Below are 17,312 nucleotides of genomic sequence, written 5' to 3' on the forward strand. Positions count from 1 at the left end.
ATGGTTTGTGGGTTCGAGCCCCGCGTCGGGCTCTGTGCTGACAGACAGCTCAGAGCCTGGAGCCTGCTTCGGATTCTGTGTCTCCCTCTCTCTCTGACCCTCCCCTGCTCGCGCTGTCTCTCTCTGTCTCTCAAAAATAAAAAAAAATTTAAAAAACATTAAAAAAATAATAAATAAAATGGAGAGACCAAAATTCCGGAAGTCCGAGTCCTTGTACGTGACACAGTTCACGAAAGAACATGTATGTCTGCTGGGATGAGTAGAAGTCCTAAGCCGAGTGCCCGAGTACGTGACCTCATCTGGAAATAGGATTGTTGCAGGTGTAATTGGTTCGGATGTGGTCATGCTGGGCCAGGAGGGCCCCCATCCAGTGGGACCAGGGTCCTCGTATTTGGACACAGATGCACCATCGGGGAGAACAGCACGTAAAGATGAATGCAGAGACCACAGAGTGACTCCCCGGGGGAGCAGCAAAGACCCCTGTTAAGTCACCAGAAGCCAGGAGAAAGACCCAAGAACGTTCTTCCTCAGAAGGAGCCAACTTTGGCAAACGAATACACTTACTGATTCTGTCTCCTGACGCCTTTCACACCGGGCCCCTCCCCCTCCCCTGGTCCTAAAAACAGCACTCACTAAAAGCAGGCCATTGCTTTGTGCCATTTAGCGTGTGAAGGGCTGTCTGCTCCTGGGGCTCCTGTAACAGGTGGCCACACACCTCGTGGCTTGAGACAACAGAAATTCAAGCCCTGGCACGTCTGGAGGCCCCAAGTCCAACATCAGGATGTCAGCAGGGCCCTGCTCCTTCCGAAGGTCTAGGAAGGATCTTTCGTCTGGCCTCTCCTGGCCTCTGGTGGTCCCAGGCATGGGACCATCACTCCTGTGGCCACATCACGCGAACCTCCGCCTCCGGCCTCACATGACCTTCCCTCCTTCTGCCTTTCTCCTACAAGCGACCTGCTGTCAGATTTACGGTCCAATCTAAATCCAAGGTGATCTCATCTTGCGATCCTTAATCAATTACGTATCTTTGAGGGGGGGGGTCACAGTTCAACCGATTACAGCACTAGGTGTGCTTCAGCTCACCTACTCCTCAAACAGCCCCCCACGACAGGTACTTTTCATATCCTCATTTTACACGTGATGGGACTAAGTTCCAGAGAAATTACTAACATACCTCAGATGACATGAGCTTAGATTTGAACCCTGATCTGTTCTGATGTCTTCATGCTACTTTCTAGGGCCTCTCATCCTCCACGAGTCCGGAAACAGTGGAAGCAGAGTGGGCAGATCCAACCTGCAAGGTCAGGGACGGACTCCCAGGTGGAGGGACAGCTGAGCCAGCCTTGAGGGTGAGGGCATGTGAATGGGAAGAAGAAAACCAGGGAAAGGCCTCCGTGCCGAGGAGGCTCACGTGTAGAGCCCAGGACCGCCTAGATCACGGACGCAGAGCAGCGCGTCACTCAGGACAGCCGGAACCAGGGGTGCAAGGAAAGAAGTGAGCTCCGGAGAAGAGGGCTCTATAGGGCCAGAGCACAGAGAGGCCACAGCGGTAGCCTGAGCTTTGTCCTACAGGCCATGGGCAGCCACTGACCAAGGTTAAGCCAGGTAAGGAGTAAGCAGATATTTGACTCTGGGAGCGCTGACCAACATGGAAAAGTTGTCTACCTCCTTTCTGCCAATCTGCCCAATGGCCCCAAGCTACAAGCCTGCAGGTGTTAGAACTGGTGGAACTGGTGTGACTTGGGTCCCCAGGGTGCCCAGGCTGCAGCCCCGACACATCTATGTAGTCTGTGCCGACTGGGCTCAGAGTCTACGCCCAGCTCACAAACAAGCTGGCTCTTTGAAGAAGGCATTTCTGAGAGCAGTGACCAGTAAGGGCGAGCAATTTCTTTTAAAAAAAAATTTTTTTAATGTTTTATTTATTTTTGATACAGAGAGAGTCAGAGCATGAGAGGGAAGGGGCAGAGAGAGGAGACACAGAACTGAAAGCAGGCTCCAGGCTCTGAGCTAGCTGTCAGCACAGAGCCTGATGCAGGGCTCGAACCCATGAACGTGAGATCTGACCTGAGCCGAAGTTGGAGGCTTAACTGACTGAGCCACCCAGACGCCCCAGGGCGAGCAATTTCAACACGAGGGTAAGAAATCCTCTGCGGGGAAGGCTGTTAGCTCTCCAAGGTGCCCACCTCTCTCCCTGGGACCCAGGCGGACAGAGTCGGACATAGTCCCCGCACTCATGGGCAGAGCACCCTCAGAATGGGTCAGCATGGTGAAAGCGACCAGGAATGCAGCTTGCTGCACAAAGCACAGGGAGAGGTGGCCCCTCCCAGGTTCTGGCTGCCCTGTCTGACTGCACTTGAACCTCAGTGGGGAGAGCAGGGAGGGGAGACCCTGCAAAAACACATGATAGTAAGTTCCCTGGCTAGCAGCGCCCCACCCCCATCCTGCAGGCCTGCAAGCCCAGCCCCCACCCTGACGTCCTGCTGGCATACCTGTGGCCAATGCTGGGGACACTCTGGGCAGGCTGTTTGCTCTCTGGAATTCTATGTATTTTGTGGACAGTGCCACAGATAGACCTACACCTCACTGTGAAAATATTCATGCTTCACCCCAGGGGGGCAGCTAAAGGGTGGCTGGGATGGGAGGGGTACTGGAGGGGAGGGGGCCCCTTCAGTGAGCTTTAAAGACTGGCCATGGTGCTCACCCGGCTCCAGCCTCCTGAGCCAAGCATCTCGGGGTTCCCACTGATTATTCACCAGCAAGGTGAAAAATCTTTTTTAAGGAAAACACATTTTCCGCGGTTTCTCCCATGTTGAAGAGAATCAAAGAAATAAGAACAGTTTGGGTGAACTGTGGAGACCGGGCCAGCAGGCTCATGTAATTAGGCTTGATTTCAATTCACATCCATCAAGAATTGACTCTGTGAAGGTACTGGGCATCACTGTCTGTAGCCCAGTTGCCTGGGCCCCTCTGTTCACAGGGGACCATTCAAGACCCCATGGCCAGTGCACTTGAATGAGCTTTATGTACTGATTCGGACCTGACCTTTTTCCTCTGTAAGCTGCCTGTCTTCCAGCTACTAGATACCGAAGGGCAAAGACTATGGTCCTTCAGTGCACGGAGCCAGGCTGCCTGGGTCCAATCCTGACTCCATGTGGCTCAGTTTCCTCATCTGTAAAATGGGTGATCGCACTTCCTTATGAGGAGAGGCGAATTCACCCCATGTAAGTGCTGAGGCCAGTTCCTTGGCCAACTTCATCTCCTGTTGGGACTCAGGGAGCCTCAAACACGAGTTCCGCATTCCATCCACTGGGTTTTCTGAGCCACATGGGCCAAAGAAATGCCTGCCTTACACAAAGGTAGATTTTTTTGTTCAGTCTCACATCCTCCCGTAGGAGCCCAGCTCCTGGTTAAGCAGTTCTAGTTACCAACGGTCACAAAACTGCTCCACTGGCCATAACGTTTCATAATTTATTGGATCCCTTTAAAGTGACTTTAATTACAAAGACTCTAGTTCAGTTAGATACAAAATTAAATGCAGGCAAGTAATTGTATTTCACCCATCTATTATGTTTGGGAAGAAATTAGAGTAGTTTAGTGCATCCGTACTGTTGAAGGCTTTCTCTGCTCATGTGACTCTGTAAGAAAGGAACTTTCCATCATTCCCCCAAGATGTCAGCCACTAGTGAGACTCCAGGGTTGGGCAGGGAGTAAATCCGATGCCATCGGTCTTGCTGGGGTGACAGACAGGAACACTTCTTTCTCCCACTGGGCCACTGAATTCTCTTAGGACTTCCCTAACAAGTGGTCCCTTCCCTCATGTCAACACTTTTCCTGCCCCCCTTGGTATTTCCGCTTGGAAACAGGAGGAAGGACAGGCTTGGTGTGCATCGGGTTTAGGGGACCCTGGATAAGCATGGTGTGTGCAGAGATGCCACTGGGCAGGGTGGGGACATGTCAGTTACTCTGGAGCTGGGAGAGATGTAAGTGACAGAAAAGTTCATCCTATGACAAATGTGTTAGGGCTTAGGAGATCACTTAAGGGAAAGAACTCTGAAATTAGGTAAGTGTCCAGTAAACGGGAATGCTCTAAAATGGGAGCCCAGCCAGTTACAAGCTTGCCAAAGTCACAAGATTTTACTTTTTTTGTAACTTGGTAAGAAAATGTTGAATCAAAGCACAAGTTGGTGGAATAATAGGACTCATCCTCACTCTTCATTAATTTCAACTAACTATTGGGTCCAGAGGCAGGAGTTCTGGAAACAGAATCACGCCCATGGGGGTTGGTTAGCCCCGGCTGACATGTTAGGAAATTGGGGTTACAGAAATCTGTAGCCAAGGGCACAAGGCTACAACGTGACAAAACTGTAGCAGAGCAGATCTGTCCCAGGCTCGGTCAGAGTCAGGCCTGGGTGTCTGTAACCCTTTATGTGCCAAATAGAGGGATTCAGTCAGATGCTAAGCTTTACCTCACCGGGACGCTTTTCTCCAAGGGCTATACTGACAGAACATATTCCCTGAGGATTTCCCACAACATCTTCAAAAAGTTGGCTTCGGGGCGCCTCGGTGGCTCAGTCTGTTAAGCTTCCAACTCTTGGTTTCAGCTCATGTTGTGACCTGACAGCTCGTGGGTTCGAGCCCCACATCGGGCTCTGTGCTGACAGCACAGCGCCTGCTTGAGGTTGTCCCTCTCTCTCTGCCCCTCCCTTGCTCACACTTTCTCTGTCGTTCTCAAATAAATAAAATAAATAATTTAAATTAAAATTAAAAAATTTAAAAATGTTTAAATTAAAAATGAATAGAAAATAAATTAATTTTTTTTAAAAAAAGAGTTGATCTTCCCTTCTCCCCACCTCTGCCTCCTGGCCGGGGCAGCCCAGGGAGGCAAAGTTAGACAGTCCCCTCTGACTGGGCTCCCTGGTCACTGTGTGTCACTCTGGGGGACCTCTGTGACATTCACCATGTGTCTTCTTTGAGAGAAGCCGCCTGTGCCGGAAACAAGCCTGTATGCTGTGCCCCAAGGAGGGTACCGGGGTGCCGTCTGTGTACACACTGCCCAGGGTCTAGATTTAATGCCTCACTTCCCCGTTGCATGTCACACACGCAGTGATTTAGGGTGGTACAAATGGAAATGTGTTTTATGGCTGTTTATGTATTTATTGTAATGCATATTAGGGACGCATAGCCCAGCTAACCTGTGATTTCACAGTCATTGCTTAGGACCAGACTGACCTTACAGACATCTGTAACGTGGTATCTGATGGACAGCATCTCACGTAGCCGCTGTCTCCACGTCCTCGGTCAGGTGCACACTGCAGCAAGAATACATACCGGTTACCCTCCCAGGTATATGAGAAAGAGGGAAGGAAATAACATTTCAGAGACATCTTAGCATGTTAGAGGGTAACAAGAAAAGAGGAGAAAAACAAGTGTTTCCAGACTGTAAATGCTGGCCCTTTGATTTCTCCGTGGTGTAACTTGCAAGTTACTAAACTTCCCCAGATTGCTTTAAATAATATAAATGGGACTAAAATTTAGGGAGTTCTTTGCTATTGCTGCCAGGATAACCCTCAGACAGCTATCGGGCCAAGCTACAACAAAGGATTTTTTTCTCATCTGTGATTTACTCATTTGCAAAGACGTCAAGGTATCAAAACAAAAAACCAAAAAAAATGTATTTATAACACTTAATAACTTACTATTCTTGAGGCACCTGGAAGGGTCAGTCCATTAAGTGTCCAACCTCGGCTCAGGTTGTGATCTCACAGTTCGTGGGTTCGAACCCCCTGTCAGGCTCTGTGCTGACGCTCAGAGCCTGGAACCGCTTCTGATTCTGTGTCTCCCTCTTTCTGCCCATCCCCTGCTCCCCCACCCCTCTCTCTCTCTCTTTCTCAAAAATAAAATAAAAACAACTAAAAACATTTTTAAAAATAACTTACTATTCTTGAATGAATATCATAAAATTGCATAATGTGTTGGACCCTGGACAATTCTGAAAGAATCATCTTACCGATGAAAGCCATCAGAATTATTAGATGCCACTGCTGTGTGCTTGGAATTTAGCCCTCCGAGCCGGCTCACGACTTGGGCCGCTCTGCTTTCTTGCCCTTGGCGAGATCAGCACCAGGAAGCAAAGATTTCACGGCCATGAACCAAGAGGCAGAGAAGGTGTAACTCCAGGTAACAAAGATGCCTCTTTAGAAGTAACATGGCCTCTACCACTCCACCGTGAGCTGTGCACCTTTCTTGTCAATAATACTACGGTGTTCCATTGCTTTAAGCTTGCAAAAGGTTTACCAGTTAAAATTTCAAGTTTCTCACTCCAAGTGTCCTCTTAAGGAAAAGAACGAAGGATAAAAGTCATATAACCTTTACAACAATAGTCCTTTTTTTGATTGCAGAAGCAACGCACATTTATTTCAGTACGTTTGGGAAGTACAGACAGGCACAAAGTGAATAAAAAACAAATAAACTACAGAAAAAGAAAACCAAAAAAGAAAGATGTGCAAAAATGAAATAAAAAAATTTTTTTAGTTTTTAAAAAGAATTCTAAATGGCTGATCATCGAACTAATCAGAAAGTGTGTGTATGTGTTATCGTTTTACCTCTTCTGCCCCAAATTGAAGTCACACATATGCTCTATTTTCTAATTTCTGTTTTGCATATAATATATTGCAGACTTTTCCCCATATCACTGCTCTCCTTATTTCCAAATCTTCTGGGCCAATCCCCCGCCCGCTTCCCATTCTGCCTCCTCCCTTCTCGCTTGAAGCAGGTAACCTCACCTCTTCCTTCTCAGAAAAACATAGAAATGATCAGAAAGAAGAAACTCCCCGATCTTCCCGTTTTCAGACCTGCAGACACACGTCTGTCTCCTTTGCTGTGATAGAGAAGGCAATCTTTCACTAGCTCACCTTGACCAGCCCGATTTCGCTCTGGCTTCCAGCTTCCCCCAGCTGGCCAAGATCTCCCCTGACCTCCAGGTGGGGAACATCCAGCAGGCTTCCAGCCTCTTCTCCGGAAAGGCTCCAACGCATTTCAAAGCCATCATTCCCAAAACAAGCCCACGACCTGTCCCCAAGCCTGGTGCTCCTGCAGTGTTCTCTGACAGGCCTTTGTAGATGCTGGAGACCCAAGAGTCAGCCTCAATGCCTGTCTCTCTCCCTCTCACACATCCGGCTGATTACTGAGTCCATTCACATTTCTTCTCCAGAGATTTCCTGAATATGTCTACTCAGGTCAATCTCTATCACCACCACCTCCCTGTCTCTCACGAGGGACACTTCCCAAGCCTAACTGATCTGCCCTTACCCACTACACCCTCCTTCAAGCCATTCTCCAAACTGCAGGCTGCAAGGTCCTTTTCGTAGGCTAAATCGTGCTGCTCCCTGGCCCCAACCTCAATGGCTCCCCAGGCTCTTTGGATAAATAGAGGTCTTCAGGTTGATTTCCATGGCCCTGCAAAGCCTGGAGGGTGCTCACCCAACACGACAGTGCTTCATCTCTCTGCTTCCCTGCCGTGCTTGACATTTCCATTCTTCCTGTTCTTTCTGCTCTGGCTCACTTGTTCTCCCCATCTAGAATATTCTTGTTCTCCTTTTTTCTAGTTACTCCTCTTGAAGTATCTCTTTCTCAAGAACTCCTTTCTTAATCTCTCTTACTAGGCCAGATCTCTTTGTTGTTGGCTCTCAGATGGCTTTTCACTCATAATCCATGCTATACCTGCAACTTCATACCTGTTTGTGTGCTTGAGGTCTAGCCCCACTGGGTTCTGAGCTCTCCTCAAGGGCAGGAGTTTGGCTGGCTCTCAGAGCCACGTCCACAACACTTAGCACAGTGCCTGCCACGTGGTGCCACTGAGTAAACACTTGAGGATAAATGAATGAGTTGAGGGACCCCAAGCTCAAAAGATCCAAGACTGAACTCATCTTCTCCCTGAAATGTGGTTTTTATCCAGGGTCTCTACTCTCATGGACTAGCACCTCCATCCACCCAGGGGAATGGTCAGAAGCTCAGAAGTAGTCTGTTATGGGTTGAATTGTGTCCCCCTCAAAAAGGACATGTTGACACATAACCCACAATATCGCAGAAAGGGATCACATTTGGGAGCAGGGTCATCAAGATACAATTATCAGATGAGGGCATACTGGAATAGGCCAAACTAGGTGGGCCCTTAATCCAATATGACCATCATTTTGTTTATTTTTAATTTTTTTGTTGTTTTAGAGAGAGAGAGAGAGAGCATGCACACAAGTAAGAGAGAGGGCCACAGGGAGGCAGAGAGAGAGAAAATCTTAAGTAGGCTCCACGCTCAACATAGAGCCCAACACAGAGCTCGATCCCATGTCACTAGGCTCATAACCTGAGCTGAAATCAAGAGTCAGACACTCTACCAACTGAGCCGCCCAGTGACCATCATTTTGAAAAGGGGAGATTTGGGCACGGAGACACATGCACACAGGGAGAGGGCCACAGCAACATGAAGGCAGCATCCAGGTGATGCTTCTACAAGCAGGGAGTGCCTACGATTAGTGGCAAGTCACCAGAAGCTAGAGGAGACACCCAGAAGGGTTCTCCTTCAAAGATCTCCCCAGGAGCCAACTTGGCTGAGACTTTGATTTTGGAGCTCTAGCCTCCAGAATTGTGAGACAAGACACGTCTATTGTTTCAGCCACCCAGTTTGTGGTCTGCTGTTACAGCAGCCATCAGAAACCAACACATCGTCCTTGCCCCTTCGTTCCCTCTTGGACTGGCCCCTCCCATGGCAGTTTCCAACCCATCACTATGTCCCATCACTTTTGCTCCCAAATATCTCCAATCCACCACCCCGGGTCCAAATGCCCCTCATCTCTCAGGGACTAACGGTGCCCTATCTGACCTCTGCACACCTCCTGGGCCTCTGGTATACTTGGCTCCATGCTGTAGCCACAGTGATTTTTTTTTTCAAATCTAACTTTCTCACGCAGCCCTGGCTGCCCCTTGCCTTCTCACTCTTGGCCACACTGAAACTGCCCATTGCTCTTAGGATAGAAAGCAAATTCCTACCATAATCCAGAAGGCAAAGCCTCTAGACTCTGGCCTTGCTTCCTCTCTTGCCCTGCACAGCCCTCCCTGGCCTCCCTCTCTCCATTCTGGCGCCCTCTCCCTCTTGGCTTTCTGGACAAGTCATGCTCTTTCTGGAACTGGGGCTCACAATAGGCAAGGCCATCCCTCTGTCCATCCACCATGTTTCTCTAGCTCATCATTCAACTTACAGTTCAGAGATCATTGGCTTCTAAAGAAATCTTTCCTGGGGAGCCTGGGTGGCTCAGTCAGTTAAGCATGTCTGACTTTGGCTCAGATCATGATCTCACCATTCTCAAATTCGAGCCCCACTTCGGGCTCTGCCTGTTTCAGATTCTGTGTCTCCCTTTCTGTCTTTGCCCCTCCCCCGCTCTTGCTCTGTCTCTCTCTCTCTCTCTCAAAAATGAATAAACATTTTTAAAAAACTTAAGAAATCTTTCCTCATCTCTGGCTGAGATACAGTGTATTTTATACACCCTCCCATCATTTTCCATATGGCACTTGTCAAGATTTGTGATTTGCGTTTCTTTCTGCATTCTCTGACTATATCTTTTAGCGTCCCATTAGGACAGGGACCATATCTTTTTTGACCCCCACAAATCTCCAGTTAGCAGCACAGAGTGAATATCCAGCCTTCGAATGAATAAATAAAAATCAATCCTTTTGCTAAAGTAAAAATAAGCCATACTGCATTTGACCAATTTTATTTCTGCCCGTGTGGATTTTTCCCATTGTTTCATGAATGCAGCAACATTGCAAGGAATCACCAAGGATTCTTTGTACAAATATAGGATTATTTCCTGAAAGCAAATTATTGGAAGGCACTGGTCGCTCCAAGATTGTGAAGCTCTACCTTGTTGTATAGAATTCTTTCCAGCAGAAGAGCATTAACCAGAAGCATATGCAAGAGAGGAAGGGAAGGGGGGAGGGAGAGAGAAAGAGAGGGAGAGAAGGGAAGCAGAGAAAGACCACCATCTAAATCAACAAGGCTTTGTCCACCTAAGAAGTCCTCTGTGCTCTCCGACCAGTTTTTTAGCCCCAACTCCCTGTGTATCCTTGCCAAACCATCCCTGGGAAAGGCCAAGTCAGACACTCTCAAATCCCAGGGTTTCAAATGATAAAGACCCCAAGAGGCAGGAGCCAAGCTGTTCAGGGCTTTTTTGTTCTCCAGCCCCTTTGTTCCAGAGACTTCTCCCATCTCAAAGGATTTTCAACAGCACCAAGAGCCTGACACTTTGCCCATCCTGGTTCTCACAGACTTCTCCAGCGAAGGACAAAGCAAAGTTGGCACTGATGAGGCCCGCAGTAAAGGGGGGACTGAGAAACAAGAATGCGCCCGTGAATCTGGCCGGCCGGGATCTTCAGTTGCCGGAGGAACGGCAAGGTAAACAATGAAATGGGGAGGAGACAGCCATTTTCCTCACTCTGGCCAGTTGTCATGGATACTGGGATTTCGGCTGTAAAAAGGGTGAAGGGTTTGCTTTGAGCTTTACAAACAGTGCCTTTTCCCACTTACTTGCTCCAGTTGGGGATCTTCCCCTCTGAGCCTTATTCAAGGGAGCCTAGAGAAGGGGGGTCACCAGACTTCACTGTGCAGGTGCTCCTGTGGCTTGCATCTCAAAACTAGAAATTTTCGGGGTGCCTGGGTGGCTCAGTCGGTTAAGCAGCCGACTTCGGTTCAGGTCATGATCTCATGGTCCATGGGTTCGAGCCCCATGTCGGGCTCTGTGCTGAAGTTCCACCGCTCCCTACACATGGGCTTGGAGCACATCACCCTCCCTAACGCTGTGTTCACATCTTTAAAATGGGATAAGAACATACCTAACTCATAGGCATGGTGTGAGGACCCAAAATTTGAAAATACTCATGGGCCGTTTCTGCCTGGCAAATATTCAATACCCATAAATGATGGCTTTAGCTTTTATTAGAATTACCATTCCTAGCTCTGTTATGGCTCTAACTATGAGAAAATCACATGTATGCCCACTAAAGGGAACTGGAGTGAGCCATGGAAAACCGCAAACTCTTGATTTGTTTAGAGTAGCAGCATTGTATATTTTTGACTTTAATCTCCATTTTAACATTGCTCCGATATTTCTGCAAGAAATAAAAATCAAATTACAAACATAGGTATCTGGGGCCTGATTTACAGTAACCATATAAACAAAATAATCTAAAAAAAGCTTTATTTATTATTTTTGAGAGACAGAGAGAAAGCTTGTGAGCAGGGAAGGGGCAGAGAGAGAGTGCACCAAGCAGATCTGAGTTGGGTTCCATGCAGAGAGCAGAGAGCCCTATGCAGGGCTTGAACTCATGAGACCATGACCTGGGCCGAAGGTGGAAGCTTGACTGACTGAGCCTCTCAGGTGCCCCACAAAATACTTAATTTTAAAATTCTTCTGCTTGTTTTCATTGCACCCAGGATTAATTTCTCCTATAAGAACAATGGAAGCATCCACAACTAGAACCCAGACATCAGAATGACATCAGAAATTTATCCAGACCCCCTCATGCAAAGGATTAATCCCATGGTATGAAAACGTCCTCTATACACTTAGCAGTAATTTCTCCTATATGCCGCACTATGCACGGAGGCTGCCAGAGAGTTGCGATCAAGCATGAAGCCTATCCTGGATAAAGCAAAAGGCGAATGCTGGACAGGTTCCAGATGCAGAAGATATTTGACCTTCTGGAAGCTGGAAGTACAGCTGGGAAGGAGAAAATACCATGAAACGGGTAGGCAGCCATTAAATTCTCACTCGTTCTAACTAGGAGCCGTATAAGCAAGGAGGACAATTGGGGACAACGCTGTTGGGGAAGAAACACGTGTTCAGTCTTAAAAGGTGAACAGAAGCCATTGTCCCCTCCAGGAGGCCTTTTGAGCGTTCACATTTAACTTCTAGCCAGTTCACTCATTCCTGCAGAGCGCTGAGCAGTGGAGAAGACACAAAAGTAGGGCAGCTGGGTGGCTCCATCGATTATCCATCAGACTCCTGATCTCGGCTCAGGTCATGATCATGCAGTTCCTGGGATCAAGCCCCATGTCAGACTCTGCGGATAGCAAGGAGCCTGGTTGGGATTCTCTCTCTCTCTCTCTCTGCCCCTTCCCCACTCATGCTTGGTCTACCTAAATAAATAAATAAGTAAATAAACTTTCTTTTTTAAAAAAGACACAAAATAAACTTTGATGAAATGGACCTGTATTTCCCAGGATTTCAGAATGAAATGAAGTAGATCTGTGCAGCTACTGTCTATCTCCCTCCATTTAGAGAAAATACACTTGCATCTATTGACCAATAAAGACAGAATTCAGGGATAGATCTCTTTAAAAAAAAAAACAAAACAAAGGTGCAGAGGGGAGCCTATGGGGCTCAGTCGGTCCAGCATCTGACTGTGGCTCAGGTCATGATCTCACAGTTCGTGGGTTCAAGTCCCATATCGGGCTCTGTGCTGACAGCTCAGAGCCTGGAGCCTGTCTTCGGATTCTGTGTCTCCCTCTCTTTCTGCCCTTCCCCTGCTCACTTACTGCCCAGGCACACGCGCACACTTCTCTCTCTCTCTCTCTCTCTCTCTTTCTCTCTCTCTTTCTCTTTCTCTCAAAACAAAATAAACATTAAAACAATTTTTAAAAAGGTACAGAGATACTGGGGATTCCCTTTAACATATACAGAGCATTTACTGTGAGCCAGACCTTGCCTGAGCATGTCCCATGGATGATCTCACTTAATTCTCATTATAACTATGACAAACAGGTGAGGGAACAGAAATGCAGAGAAGTGAAAAAGAAGATGTTCAGTATTATTTTTAAGGTCTTTTTAAAAATTTAAATCCAAGTGAGTGAACATTTGGTGTAATAATGGTTTTAGGAACAGAATTTAGTGACTCATCCCTTACATATAACACCGAGTGCTCAGCCCAACAAGTGTCCTCCTCATTGCTCATCGCCCAGGTAGCCCCTTCCCCCCACCTGCCTCCCCGCCAGCAACCCTCAGTTAGTTCTCTGTATTTAAGAGTCTCCTAGGGGAGGGGCACCTGGTGGCTCAGTTGGTTAAGCATCTGGCTTCGGCTCAGGTCATGATCTCATGGTTCGTGGGTTCGGGCCCTGCGTTGGGCTCTATGCTGACAGCTAGCTCAGGGCCTGGAGCCTGCTTCAGATTCTGTACCTCCCTCTCTCTCTGATCCTCCCAGCTCATGCTGTCTCTCTCTGCCTCTCAAAAAAAAAATTAAAAAAAAAAAAAAAGATTTAAAAGTCTCTTATGGTTTGCCTCCCTCCCTGTTTATATCTTATTATTCCTTCCCTTCCCCTATGTTCATCTATTTTGTTTGTCTTTCTCTGATTTATCTCACCTAGCATAATACATTCTAGTTCTCCATCCACGTTGTTGCCAATGACAAAATTTCACTCTTTTCAATTGCCAAGTAATATTCCATTGCATACACACACACACACACACACACACACACACACACACACACACATTGTCTTTATACATTCATCAGTTGATGGACATTTGGGCTCTTTCATAATTTGGCTATCGTTGACAGCACTACTATAAACATTGGGAGGATGTGCCCCTTCAAATCAGCATTTTTGTATCCTTTGGATAAATACCTAGTCGTACAATTGCTGGGCTGTAGGGTAGTTCTATTTTTAATTTTTTAAGGAACCTCCATAAATATTCAGCATTATTATATGAGGGTCACGGTAAGAATTAGTTTTGCCAGACAGAGTGGTTAGATAGAGAGACAGAGACACAGAGCCCGGAGAGTAGTTTGGGCCAAAGTCGGGAGGCCCCTGACTCTGGGTCACGATAGTTTGGTAATTTGTTGGGAGGAATCAAGATGTCAGGCCAGGGAAGCAAAGCAGGATGCTCAGATTTCCTTCCTATTTTAAGGAATAAATTGGAACCGGAAATAAAGGAAGTAGAAACACCTTAAGAGGACACTAAGGAAAGAGCAGGCATCACCATCACTGCCTTCAATGTACCAGACCCACTGTCTTTTGATTCTTACAACAAGCCCACAATGTAGAAACTATTCGCTGGTCTTAAAGTCCTGTTACTACCATGGGGATATTTCTAAACTGGCACCCCGAAATCATCATAAGCTAAACCCTCAAATCATTCTGACACGGAGCTACGAGCATCTGAGAAATAGTGGCTCTCCAAGAGAGAGAGCTGTTCTCTCCCCACCTCGCCTCCCCTTTCTCTTTACTGGTTCTTTCCGCTGCCATTGGAGCCTCCACAGAAACCCCAGCCTGGCTCCTTCTATCCCGCAGGATCGCCATGATCGCTTCTGTACCTCCAGGTTAGTGAGGCTTTTCGGTACACATGATTGACTGACCCAACTTAATACACAGAGAAACTGAGACTAGAGAGGCAAAATGCTTTAACCAAAGCCCCAACCTTCTTAAGTCCCCTGGCTCAACACCAACCCTGCTTTTGCTCACAGCCCCGTGACTTCTATCCACCTGGCTGACAGCTTGAAGCCTGCCCAGTGCTCCCAGCATCTGATTGCTGGTTCAGCCTCCCCATGACTGGCCTCAGATTAGGGAGAAACAATAGGCAGGGCGTGTGGGACTTGGTCCCTGAGGACTGTTCCTCAGACCGGCCCCAAAGACCCCCCCCACCATTAGCTACAGAATGCCCGCCGCTGGGCACAGTAATCCAAATTGGGTTCAAGCCCCCAGCCTTGGCGCTCCATTGTAATGCTGTATTTTTTTATTCAGCACCAGATCAGAGATCTGCTAAGACCTCGTGTTACCAACATAAAAGAAAAAGAAAGATTCGTTAATCCCAATGAAAATGAATTCTTCTTATTTTTTCCAGGAAGAAAAAAAAGAAAGAAAAACATGAGGGTATTACATCAGCCTTTCAGAGAAACAGAAAAATCCCTGCGCTCGTGAGATGGTGGAAGCGTGCGGCTTTGAGAGTCGACACAAAGAATGCAATTACACACCTCTTCACCTCTGGCCGGCTGGTTTTATTATCCTAGGTATTCCAGCTGCTTTTCCCTGGGATGCTTTTGCATATGATAATCCCAGCAGCTTTGAAATAGAGTATCAGAAAGGAAGAAGGTCAAAGGTCGGAAAGGGAGGAGGTTCACAGAATTAAGGAGAAGAGAACAGGGGGGCAAGGGAGCGGCAAGAAAACCTCACACTAAAAATCAGATACTTTTTTATGAAATTCAGGAGTTTCAGAACCAGGAGGGACCTTGAAGATACCTTTGGTCACACCTTCTTATTAAACACATACACACACATATGCATACACATAGACAACATATATATATATACACGTGTACACACACAGACATGTACATAGATACACGCATACATACACATACCCAGAAACACACATACACAAATACATACCTATGCATAAACGCATACACATACAAAACATGTAAAGATACATACATGTGCATGCATGCATATGTGCATGTGTATGCAGGTATGTGCATACATAAGACCCATCCACACGTGTGTGCACATGCATGTACACATACATATGTGTACGTGTGGGCATGCACAGGAACTATGCACACATATATACACATACAACAGATACATACATGCACATACATAAAGACATGCATATATCCATACCTATGCATATACACATATGCTTTTCCTCACCAGACAGAAAGGGTTGTAAGACTTTGTATCTCCTGCACCTATTACTGCACAACAAAATATCCCCCGGCACATAGCAGTTACATTAAAACATTTTGTACCTCTCACAGCTGAGGGTCAGGAATTCAGAAAGGCTCAGCTGAGCGGTTTTGGTTTAGTCTCTCTCGTGAGGCGTCCGTCAGGATGCTGGGCTGGGCAGCTCTTATCTGAAGGCTTGACCGGGGCTGGAGGATTCACTTCCAAGGTGGCTGTTGGTGGGAGGCCTCAGTTCCTCACACGATCTCCCCGGAGGACTGCTGCTGGCCTGGCTTTCCCCCGGAGTGGGTGATCTGAGAGAAAGAGGGAGAACCTAAAACAAAGGCCGCAGTATTTTATATTGGAACGACATGCCGTCACGTCTGCCATATTCCTCTTGCCACACCGGCCAATGCTGGCACAATGTCAGAGGACATGCACCAGGATGAGAGAGAGACCTTGGGACTCCTGAGACTGTTTTTCTAACACATTCTCCTTTCTTACTTAAGCTACTTTGCAAGTTTTACTCTGTCTTGCGACTAAAACAGCCTGGGATACGACAGAATTCTGAGACTATTGCTCTGGATTTCTACCTCCAAGGAAGAGAAATCTTTCCACGCAATTATTGGGAAGCAAATAACACAAATCAAAAGCAAAACACGACAGCGAGTAGCTTTATTATGGTTACTCTGCTATAACAAATTATCCCAAAACTTAAGAGCTTAAAACAATCACGTTGTGTTGCTCACGATTTTGTGGAATTTAGGCAGAGCTCGGCCAGGCAGCTCACCTTTGAGTTTCTCTCGTGCTGTCATAGCCAGATGGGTGCTGGGGGTGCAACCTTATGACTGCAGTCCAGCTTCCCTGGGCTGGACACGGGAGATGGCTCGCTCACGTGACACAGGCTGTCCACTGGGAGCTCAGCGGGAGCTTCCACACAAAGCCCCTATACGTGCCTTCCCCAGCATGGCTGTCTCAGGTAACTAAACTTCTTACACGGCAGCTGCACTCCCCGGAGCAAGCATCCCAAGAACCAGGGGGAAGATGCATAGCCTCTTCTGACCTCACCTCAGGAGCAGTACAACATCACTTACCCTGTGTTGTGTTGGTTAAACCAACTCATTGAGCTCAACTCAGATGAACATAAACCCCATCTCTCATTGGGAAGATGGCCAATCTCGAGGATGGCCAGAGACAGCTGATCATCCCAAACATAGGACCTAGCCATGTCAACCCCTGAGGGGAGAAATAATACAAGAGTGACACAGAAGAGTGACAGGGAGGGACCTTCTCAGCTTGAATGTATATATCCTGGACTAGAACAAACTGTCCATTTGGTTCAGGACATCTCTCCTGGAAACATAAAGTCACTTACCGAACCACATTTACCAGGAAACGTTTTCAGATTCCAATAATGGAAAACTCAAGGCAAACTTCCATAAACAATAAAGAAATTTATTGACACATATACCAGGGAATCCCAAAAGAATAGCAATTTTTAGAGTTGACTGAAGTCAGAGGCTCTGCATATACATTTTCCAGCCATTCTCTGGCCTGTCTCTCCTTCATCCTAGCTGGACAGAAAGCAAGTAGCAGCTAGTCT

The 17,312-nt window shown here is 47.1% G+C and overlaps 1 long non-coding RNA gene across 1 annotated transcript in view; it reads right to left on the reverse strand.

Moving 5' to 3' along the window:
- Positions 1-16,017, reverse strand: part of LOC115301715 — a 19,778-nt gene extending 3,761 nt beyond the window's left edge. The window contains exons 1-2 of the long non-coding RNA XR_003913260.1: positions 15,796-16,017; positions 5,230-5,309 (exon numbers count right to left, since the gene is read on the reverse strand). This is a non-coding gene — a long non-coding RNA (uncharacterized LOC115301715). The remainder of the gene's footprint in view (positions 1-5,229; positions 5,310-15,795) is intronic.
- Between the last annotated feature and the right edge of the window lie 1,295 nt (positions 16,018-17,312).

The sequence above is a fragment of the Suricata suricatta genome, chromosome 9, assembly GCF_006229205.1.
Source record: "Suricata suricatta isolate VVHF042 chromosome 9, meerkat_22Aug2017_6uvM2_HiC, whole genome shotgun sequence".
NCBI lineage: Eukaryota > Metazoa > Chordata > Mammalia > Carnivora > Herpestidae > Suricata > Suricata suricatta.